The sequence below is a fragment of the Podarcis cretensis genome (assembly GCF_951804945.1).
Source record: "Podarcis cretensis genome assembly, chromosome: 2".
Taxonomy (NCBI): domain Eukaryota; kingdom Metazoa; phylum Chordata; class Lepidosauria; order Squamata; family Lacertidae; genus Podarcis; species Podarcis cretensis.
In genome coordinates, this window is record NC_137171.1 from 44,198,485 (window position 1) to 44,208,306 (window position 9,822).

Below are 9,822 nucleotides of genomic sequence, written 5' to 3' on the forward strand. Positions count from 1 at the left end.
CCTGCCACCCCACCCCTTTTCAAGTGGAGATGTGAGGTCTTCTGTATGTCAAGCATGCCCTCTGCCATTGACCTATAGTCCTTCCCCCTGCATTGGGGAATTGAAAAGAAGAGACTGGATTGCAACCTAGCAACAATATTGCCATCATTATGTGCCTTTTACTAGTTGCTGCCTATGCTTGGGAATTATCCCCTTCAGCCTTCATTAAGCTACTTTGCTCTGCTTTGAGTTATTCTTCCAGTCCCTCTTTATATACAAAGACTTTTCTGCATCATCCTATCATCATCCTAAATTACCTGCTCCTCCACTAACATTTTACTTCCCACAACTATGCATTGTAAAGTCCTGGGCTCCCCTCACCCCACCACTTCCTTTCCTTGTGCATCTACTGTAGATGGAAGAGCAGGTCTGTGCAGAGACAGTCTGCTGCTTCTGTGTACTGCTTAGCATCCAGCTCCCTGCTAGCAATCTATAAAATGTTTAGCAGTGGTAGTGCTAATGATACAGTGGGTAATTTTACTGTCAGTGTAGTTGTGCATAGCGAGGGGTAGTAGGCACTACCTCAAGAGGTGGGTGGGAAGAAAAACCAGAGGGATAATCAGAATCTGAGAACAGGAGGAGAGAGGGGAAAAGAGAGAGAAGAGGGAGGGATGGTGGAAGACACAGGCATGCACGTGATGCATGGCACTGGCTATGGGAGTCTACAGAGCATGCCTGGATCCCCATCTTATGGTCTTATTTACAACTTCATGGAAAGCAATTTTTGCACCAATATCTGTAATGTTTATTTAGACAAAGTGCATTTCCCTGAAAGAAAAAAAAAAGGTTCCGAAGGAGACTGGTTTAGATTCAGTTTTTATTTTTTGCCCCAATTGGTGCCTTGAGCAGTAAGCAGAATTGGTGCATTGAGCAGTGGGCATTTGCAAAACAGGTGGAGCTGTGCATTTCTTTCTGACTAACGTTACTTTCTGCAGAAGATGAAGATTCTACTGCTTCCTCAGGGGATGGGTTAGCCTGACCCAAACACATTTCTTTAGAATGAGAGCATGGGTTTATATCTCGACAAAGGGGACAAATACAGCTCCATTTCACGGTACTTGTGAAGGGTGCTCATTGAGCCTTGTTCAGTGTTGCTGCTTACCCAGCAGGGCTGCCTGGCAGACAGAACCTTGTTCCAGGCAGCAAAACAGGCCTGTCTGCATACCAGGCCAAAGGATTATTGGGGGCTCTTTGTTTGCTTCATGGCCCAACTCACAAGATGAGCAGTAACGAGCTATTGACTGACTTTACAATGCCTTATAATGCTCTTTAGTGAGGGTGAACTATTTTTTAAAACGAATACATACAGCAGTGGTTGCTTAAAGGTGGCATTTGAGCTCACCCCAAGCATCTACAACTGGTGTGTGTATTGGGGAAAGAGCATAACAAACAATTTTCCTAATCTGTCCTCATTGTTTCGCTCCATCCCCTGCTGCACATAGAGGAGGAGAGGGAAGCCAAGTGGAATTGGAGTGGGGAAGGAAATGGTTACTTACTTCAACACACACATCAGAGAGAGAGGGCAATTAATAACTCTGCCTCCCAACTGAGTTAGCAATGGCATAGCAAAGGACACAATTACCTGTCCTCTACTGGAACGACCACCTGGAATTTCCAGCTGCTCCCTCGCACAAAGGGTCAGGGTACAATCCAGACTGCATCACCAAGAAGAGACTTGCAACTGACTTTGGGTCCCAACTGGCCACTCAGTACCAGTTCAGTGAGTTTCAGTGGGATCCTCCTATTCACCCAGCTAAGGCTGCTTCAGGAGCAGAATGTGTGCCGCCCACTGTTCCTTCCTCCCTTTCCCCATCCTCTTGGGATCACGAGGCAAGGCTTTGCCAGTTCTCTGGAAGCTGTGGAAATAAGTTCCTGTTCAGTCTCTCTGCCATCTGCCTATGAATATATGGCATTGGCAACAGTTAGTTAAATAAAGAGAGGAAAAAGAAGAAGCTAAGGCAAACCAGGGTTGCCCAATCCCGTCACGGACGGAATTGATTTCCATTTCTGTTGCCCTTCTTCCCAAGGATCAGGGCCAAAGTTATTCTGAGATAGCAAATATGACTAATGGCATGATATATATGTATACTGCAGTGTGGCTCACTCCCAGGTAAGTGGGTACAGAATTGCAGCTTTACTTATCCTGTAAATAAACCAAGTCCCTAAAACAAGAAGGGTGAGTCTTCAATTGTGTTAGGTCAGTCAGTCAGTCAGTCAGTCAGTCAGTCAATCAATCAATCAATTGTAGCACACCTTTGAGTTATTCTCTGTCTTCCTTTTTGTACTCATGAACTCCTTTCTTTCATTCACCAGCTACAGCTTTAACTGAACAGTCACTATACAGAGTTCTTCTTTTTAGAAACACGGCTTAGGAAAGCTCTCTGCTACATATTACCCCCACTGGTTATTGTTTTGTTGTCCCCATGCAAACTAATGGGTCCAAGCAGTCCCATTAGCCTGCATTGGGACAGGAGGCAAAGAAACAGGGTAGTCCCCCCTCCCGCAAGCATTTGGATTTGGGGCACTTGGGAAAGAAAACTCAGGGGTCGGATAACCTGAGTCTGGTTTTAACTAGGGTCTTTCAAACCCCTGGATTAAAATGCGAGGCAGGCTGAAATGAGCTCTCATGCCACCCCTACAACATATTGAAGAAAACAATACTCATCAAAACAGTTTCAGATAAGAGTCTCCAGAATATGGAGATTACTTAGACCAAAGCTGATGAGAGAGAAGGGGCTGAAAAGAAAGAAAAACGTAAAACAAAAATACAGCTGAAGAGATATTCAAGAATAAGGAGCTGGAAAAGAACAAGGGTTATCAATCTGAAATTAATTCAGCCAGTAATGACAGTGCAGACATTACTTCTCATGTGATGGATCCTCCCAGCTACTTGGGCTGTAGCAACTGGCCGTAACAGAAGTGACAGATGGTGGAGACAATTTCCTTGCCTAGCAAAGGGAACAGTATCCGTTACATTTAACATGCTCTTTATTTTTAACAGAACTATTACTAAAGTGGTTCTATGACTTTGGGGTGGGGTGGGGAAGACAAATGGGAATCTTGTGGTACCATAGGAATGAGAAGATGACACTGTACCATATAACAAACTAAGTTATAACCATTTTCTTTTCTACTAAAGCAGACTGGCTTGGTGATAATTTAAGGCAGTGATTCTGGACAGCTTGGAGGTGTGTGGTTTTTTCATTGGAATACTGGGGATAAGCTATGCATTATACACAGTCCTGAGTCTGAGATTGTTTTCTCCATTTGCTTCAACACAATGGCTTCAGGTTGGAGCAGAGAACCAGCAAGGGAGAAGGGAGCTGCTTAACCATTCATTTTGCTAGCTATCCACTCAAAATTCTTCCAAAGCAGCACAGGGGATGAAAACCGGCAAAAATAATAGCAGTAGTTTGGCCCTTAAATATGGATGCAGAACCTGAATTCATATCCTAGCACAGCCATACATCCACTTACACACTCACTACATTTGTTACGAAGTCTCTTCCGCTGTCCCTCCCCTCTCGCAAAATGGGAACAATTGTGGTCTGCCTTGCAGCAGTCTTGTTGTGAGGACAAACAAGACAATGGCTGTAAAAAGGCACAGCATGTGGGTTAAAATAACCAAGAGTCTTGTGGCATCTTAAAAACTTAATAAATGTATTATGGCATAATCTTTTGTGGGTTAGAGTCCGCTTCATCAAATGAATTAAGTTTTTTCTTATGTTGGCAGGTATATAGACCCATGATTGTTGAGGTGGGTGGGGGACCATGGTAATGTCTGCCTGCTGGGTAGGGCAAAGCTTGGAAATGCTTTTATGAGCTTTTAAAACCATCAGTGTCTGAAAGGAAATGAGACATGGCATTTGGAATAAAATGCTATGTGCAAAGGGCAACAGCAGTAGCAGGGCAGGATTTTGAAAATGAGCCTGCCTCACCTATGTTGAAGGTAGTTGAGTAGTGGGGGGTAAAGATGAGGGGCTAAGGAGCTCAGAGTTAAGAAAACAGACTGAAAACTTGGTGAGATTTTAGTCTGGGAGGTGTTGCAGGGGGAAGAGGCTCAGAGCCACTGAGATACATTACAAAGTAGAGCTCTGTCCATGGTGCTCAACTGTTTAGGACTGGAGAAACCACTGGACCAGGCAGCTAATTCTGAACATGGTTGGTACTGAATGTTGCAGGGCTAAGACCAAGAAGTTCGTCTCCACAAAATAAGAGACATGGAGAGATCTCCAAGCTAAAATTGTAAATTTCTTCTGTTCACTTTTCATGAATTTACACTGCAAAAGTCATGTGGATATTCCTTTTTCTTTGTGATGTTATTTTCCTGCATCTATTCCTTAACATGCACTCCCCTGAGAATTAAAAAACATTACGTTGAAAATGGTGTGCGACAGCTAGAGGGCCAACAGTTTTATTCTTGTCTGTAGTGCACCCAATATGATGAAGTTGTATTGCAATGAATATCCCAATTGATTAGACTGCTAATTTACCCATATTTAATGCACACATAGAACTACTAATCTACAAAGCATTCAGAAGCACCATTTATGGAAGAGGAAGGGTTCTCCTCATTTCTGGTGTTTTGGAGTATACACAATTACAAGAGCATCCGTATTAAAAAAGCATATTAAACACTCAATAAACAGGACTGGGTTTCTGTTTGTGGAGGCACTAGTCACTTCATAAATTCAGGCCCTCATTCTAAACCCAAGACACACATTTATCGCTCTAATTTGATTAAAAATATGACCAAGTTTGTGGTGGTTGTGGGGTTTTTTAATTTGCAAGGGTCAGACTTAAGTTGGTCAGGGTACCATATCTGGCCCCTTTCTTAATTTAATCGAATCCTGCTCTGAAGCTGGGGACTGAAAACAGTGGCCATTAAAAAATGCTTCTCTCATACTGAATTATATAATGGAAATTGCTTGGGCTGATATTTTTTGCTCAAGGCCCGTTTCCTTTTTTTTTCAGAGCTAGTGAATGTCCTAAAAAACTGAGTCCCTAGGCATGTGGCAGTCCTGACTACGAATGCTCTCAAAATACTCTCACTCTTGGGGGCGGGGGAGTTAATTTTGAATGTATCCAAACCCTTGTTATGAGTCGTCTCTCTTTCCTAGCCACACCAAAAACAAAATAAAATGTCCCCCTGAAAAGGAACCAGCTTCAAACTACCACCTGATCACTGCCCTTGCGCGCGACTGCTCCCCAATTTCCACTGCAAGGAGTTCCGCGGGTTGCCGTCGCTTCCACAGTGCAACAAGTCGCTCCTCCCTCACCCTCTCATCTCAGTGGCGGGAGTGTCACCGATGGATCCACCGGAAGCGTCATATCGCTATTTCGATCTTCTGACGACCCGCGGCCACCCTTCCATAAACGAAAAAATAATAATCACCTCCCCGCTCCCTCTTACGGCAGACGGCACCGAGGAGCCCCGGGACTCCGCAGAAAAACCCACCTCCCGCCCCGCAGCACAGGGGGTTTTGGGTGGGTAATTTATTAACATATTTTATTGTAACTTTGCCCGTCCCTCGCTGGGCGCGCAGAGAGACAGCCAGGCACCGAGAGGGTTGCCTGCCTGCCTGCCTGCCTGCCTGGCCTCCCCAGCTGCTGAGGGTGCCGCTTCCCCTCTCCCCTCCCTCGGTGGGTCCAGCCCCGCCTGGGGCCCCGCCAGCTGCAGCGAGTGTAATTACCGTTTTGGGTTTGTTGTCGGCATGAATAATTGAAGGCGGGCTCCTCCTGTCAGGGTTCTTTTTCCCCCAATAATTATTTCGTGAAGAGCCACGTGCGAGGAGGAGGAGGAGGAGGAGGAGGGGTGCGCGCGAGGGGAGGCGCGGGAGGCGCGGGAGGCGCAAGGGCGGGAAAGCCGGGCGGGGGAGGGCGAGCCGGGCTGGCCCCCTGAACCATTTGCCGCCTCGACAAGCCTGAGGCGAGCTGACTGGGCGGCTGCTGAGCGGTGGTCGCCATGTGGGAGCCTTAATTGCAGCAGGCGCCCTCCTCCCTCCCTCCCTCGCGGGTCTGCCCAGAAAAGGGAGTGGGCAGCGGGTGTCCCTCCACCCCATTCCCGCCTCCTCCCACTTCGGAGCCCTCTTGGGAGCTGCTCGGTGCCTCCTCCCTCCCTCCCTCCCTCCTCCTCTTGCTCTCTGTCTCTCCTCCCCTCCCTCCCTCCCTCCTCCTCCTCCTCCATGCTGGTTCAATGCCAGAGCGGCGTCTAGGGGACCACCATGCCCTGAGGCTGGCTCCCGGCTGCGCCCCCACCAGCCACCCTTCCTCCTTCCCACCCCCCTTACCTGGCCCCCCTCCTGGCCCCTCCGGGCAGCGGCGGACTGGGATGTGCCGTCGAGGTGCCTGGGCAGGACACTTGGCAGCCAGCGATGCCAGGCACAGCTGGCAGCGTTAACTCTTCGCTAGCTGCCAGCAGGGATCTCTGAGGAGATACAGGTGAGTGGGTAGCTGGCAAACCCCGCTGCCTCGGCGCGGGGCTGGGAAAGGATTCCCCGCGGCAGAATCTCTTTGCCATTCTCGGCTTCTAGGGCACCAGGGCGGACGGGCACCCCGGCAACCCCCCCCCCCCGCCATCCCATCCTCTGCATTGAACACGGTGAGGGGCAGGCGCCCCATCGCTGTATATGTGGGGACAGCGGCTGGTATGCTGGGAAGAGTTCTAGGCTGGAGACTCTTAATTTAAGATGCTTGCCAACGGGCTGGGGGAAAGAAGAGCAGCGAGGTGCAATGATTTCCTCATCTTGCTGGGTCTCATTCATTCATCCCAAGGCAGCCTTGGATCAAGCCTCTCTACCCTCATTGCTCTCCAGTATCTGTTTTTAATATGTTGCTCTCCCCTCTGCTAGGTATATTTCCATCTTGCATTCCAAGCAGTAACTCCTGTTCTCCCCTAGGTGGGCATCTTGCTTAGCACTGGGAGGGCTGCATCTGCTCAGACTAGGCTAGGATGGAGGCATAAAAACATGGGGAGCCCCCCACCCCACTCAGCTTTCTAAGCTCTGTTAGCCTCCCAACCCTGTGATATCGTTCCCCACTCCACTCTCTGTGTGTATGTGCTGCATATGTGCATTATTCTGCATGAAACAGGGAAGCGGGCGGAAATGCCAGGCTCCTGGGGTGTCTCCTGAATCTGTATTCCCTTTCTCCCTAAAGTTAGAAAGTAAGTCAGGTCACCTTCTCTTTATTGCTTGTCTCCTGCTAACTTGGTGGCTGCCTGACTTTTAAGGAACCCTATGCAGGCAGACGGAGATGGTGAGGTTGTGGATTATTTTTGTCTCACCGTCTGCTCCAAGGAACAGATGCTTCCAGCAGGGATGGTGCATGCCGTTTCCAACTGCCCCTTAGGTCCCTGGCTTCTGCTTTAACAAGAACAGCCGGAGCTCAGGGCCAGGGAACTGCCAACTCCAGAGTCTGCAGCTTGGTAGATTGCTTTGACCCTTGACCCTGGGTGATGGACTGATGTCTATAAAGGCAGCAGCTAGAGGCATCTTGATATAGATCAGGGTCAGATATGGCCTGGGGAGTAAGAAGAATCCTGTGTGAGAGAGAATGGGCAGGATGTCTTCTGCACTATTGTTTTTCTCTTCTATGCGGTGCTTTTCTTGTACGTGGGATCTAGAATTACAAATCTTCTACCTGTCCCCGAAGAACTGTCTCTTCCTAACACAGGACATTGCCTTTATACCAAATCAGACCATTGGCCCATCTAGCCAAGGATTGTTAACATTTACAGTGGTACCTCGGGTTACATACGCTTCAGGTTACAGACTCCGCTAACCCAGAAATATTACCTCGGGTTAAGAACTTTGCTTCAGGATGAGAACAGAAATCGTGCAGTGGTGGCGCAGCGGCAGCAGCAGGAGGCCCCATTAGCTAAAGTGGTGCTTCAGGTTAAGAACAGTTTCAGGTTAAGAACAGACCTCCAGAACGAATTAAGTTCTTAACCCGAGGTACCACTGTACTAGCAGCAGCTATCCAGGGTTTCAGGCAGAGTCTTTCCCAGCACTACCTGGTGATGCTGTGGATTGAACCTGTTCTTTGACATCCACCCCATCCTAGTGCTCTTAAGACAGCCCAGTATTGGTAAACAACCTGGTGAAGTTACCTAAGCTGGAAGTGTCCATAACAGGTTCACAACCTAGCAGTTCGAAAGCATGGCTATGCAAGTAGATAAATAGGTACCACTGCGGTGGGAAGGTAAGCAGCATTTCCGTGTGCTCTGGTTTCCATCACAGTATTCCATTGCACCAGAAGCGATTTAGTCCTGCTGGCCACATAACCCGGAAAAACTGTCTGCGGACAAACGCCGGCTCCCTCGGCCTGAAAGCGAGATGAGAGCTGCAACCCTATAGTCGCCTTTGACTGGACTTATGGTAACCATCCAGGGGTCCTTTACCTTTACCCTTTACCTATAACAGATTCACAATAGGCTGTTGTGATATATTGGTGTGAACAGCAGTACGTGGGCTGGAACTGGTCTTCATCTTCTTCAGCCTTTTGATTAGGGTTCGAGCTAGGTCCTGAGGGCAGTGGACTGAATTCAACTCTTGTCTGTCATCAACACCTGTAGTGAATCACTTGGGGTGTGTGACGTTCGTTCTTTGAATGTACCATGGGGAAAATATTCCACCTCACTAGATACTATAAAGAGCAGTATTGTAAATATAAGGCAGCCTGAAAGATATGAGACACCAGATCTTAACCATGCTGCTGTGATAAGCCATTTGCTTATTTCACTGTCTTGCCTCCTCTTAGCTGTATAGAGAATCTTTGAGGTTCTTACTTCAGGACAAAATACAGGCTGCTATAAGGAATAAAGATTTTTCATACAGAGACTGGCTGAGATGGCAATCATGTGCACTCTTATTAGGTAGTAAGTCCTATTGAATGCTTTGGGACCTACTTCTGAGGGAAAAAATTCATCGAATTGATTTGTATGAATGTGGGTTGTGAAGTTCCCAGTTCAAATATTGCCTCAGCCGCAAACTTGGGAGTTGGCATTAGGCAAGCCACTAGTCTGCATTTGACAAGTCTTGGTAGCCAGCTGTGACTAGTTTGCAAGACACGTTGGCTCACATTTATTCCTGTTTAGATTCCATATCAACAGTCAGATGGTGTACCTTCTGCTGCTGCTCATCCAGTGATTGTTAATTCTTTTTAGCTTGTGCAACCTGAGGATGCAGACATTATTTTTGGATCAGTGAGGTTGTCTTAATGCGTGTTTAAGCCATACCCATTATTGGCTTATAAACACTGTCAGAGAGGGGTTGGCTAATTGGGTCTTTATGAGAGGGCTCTATTCCATCCTAGCAATAGTTTGGCCTCTGTTTATATATATATGCACACACACACACACACACACACACACACACGCAATCTTAGCTGTTCAGAGCAGTGGAATTGACTTGATTCAATCCAACTGTCAGAGCTAGAGTTGAACACTCCTATTTTGGGTAAAGGACCCGAGTAATAGAATTCCTGCATTAAAACGATTATCTGGATCCATTTCAGGCCTGGTTTTGGTTCAGAAACAGCATTGGCTGTCCTAAGTAGATGATCTTCACATGGAGGTAGACATTCATGGGTGTCTGCAGGATTTTTTTTGGGGGGAGGGGGGTAAAATTTTATTTCTCCTGGAACTTTCAGCAGCTTTTAGTCCCCTTGACCATGGTATCCTCCTGGGCTTCCTTGCTAGGGTGAGTCTGCAGTTCTTCCTTGCAAGAAAGTGGTGCTGGGGAACTCACGCTCATCCTTTTGATCTATGGGGTCCTGCAGGGT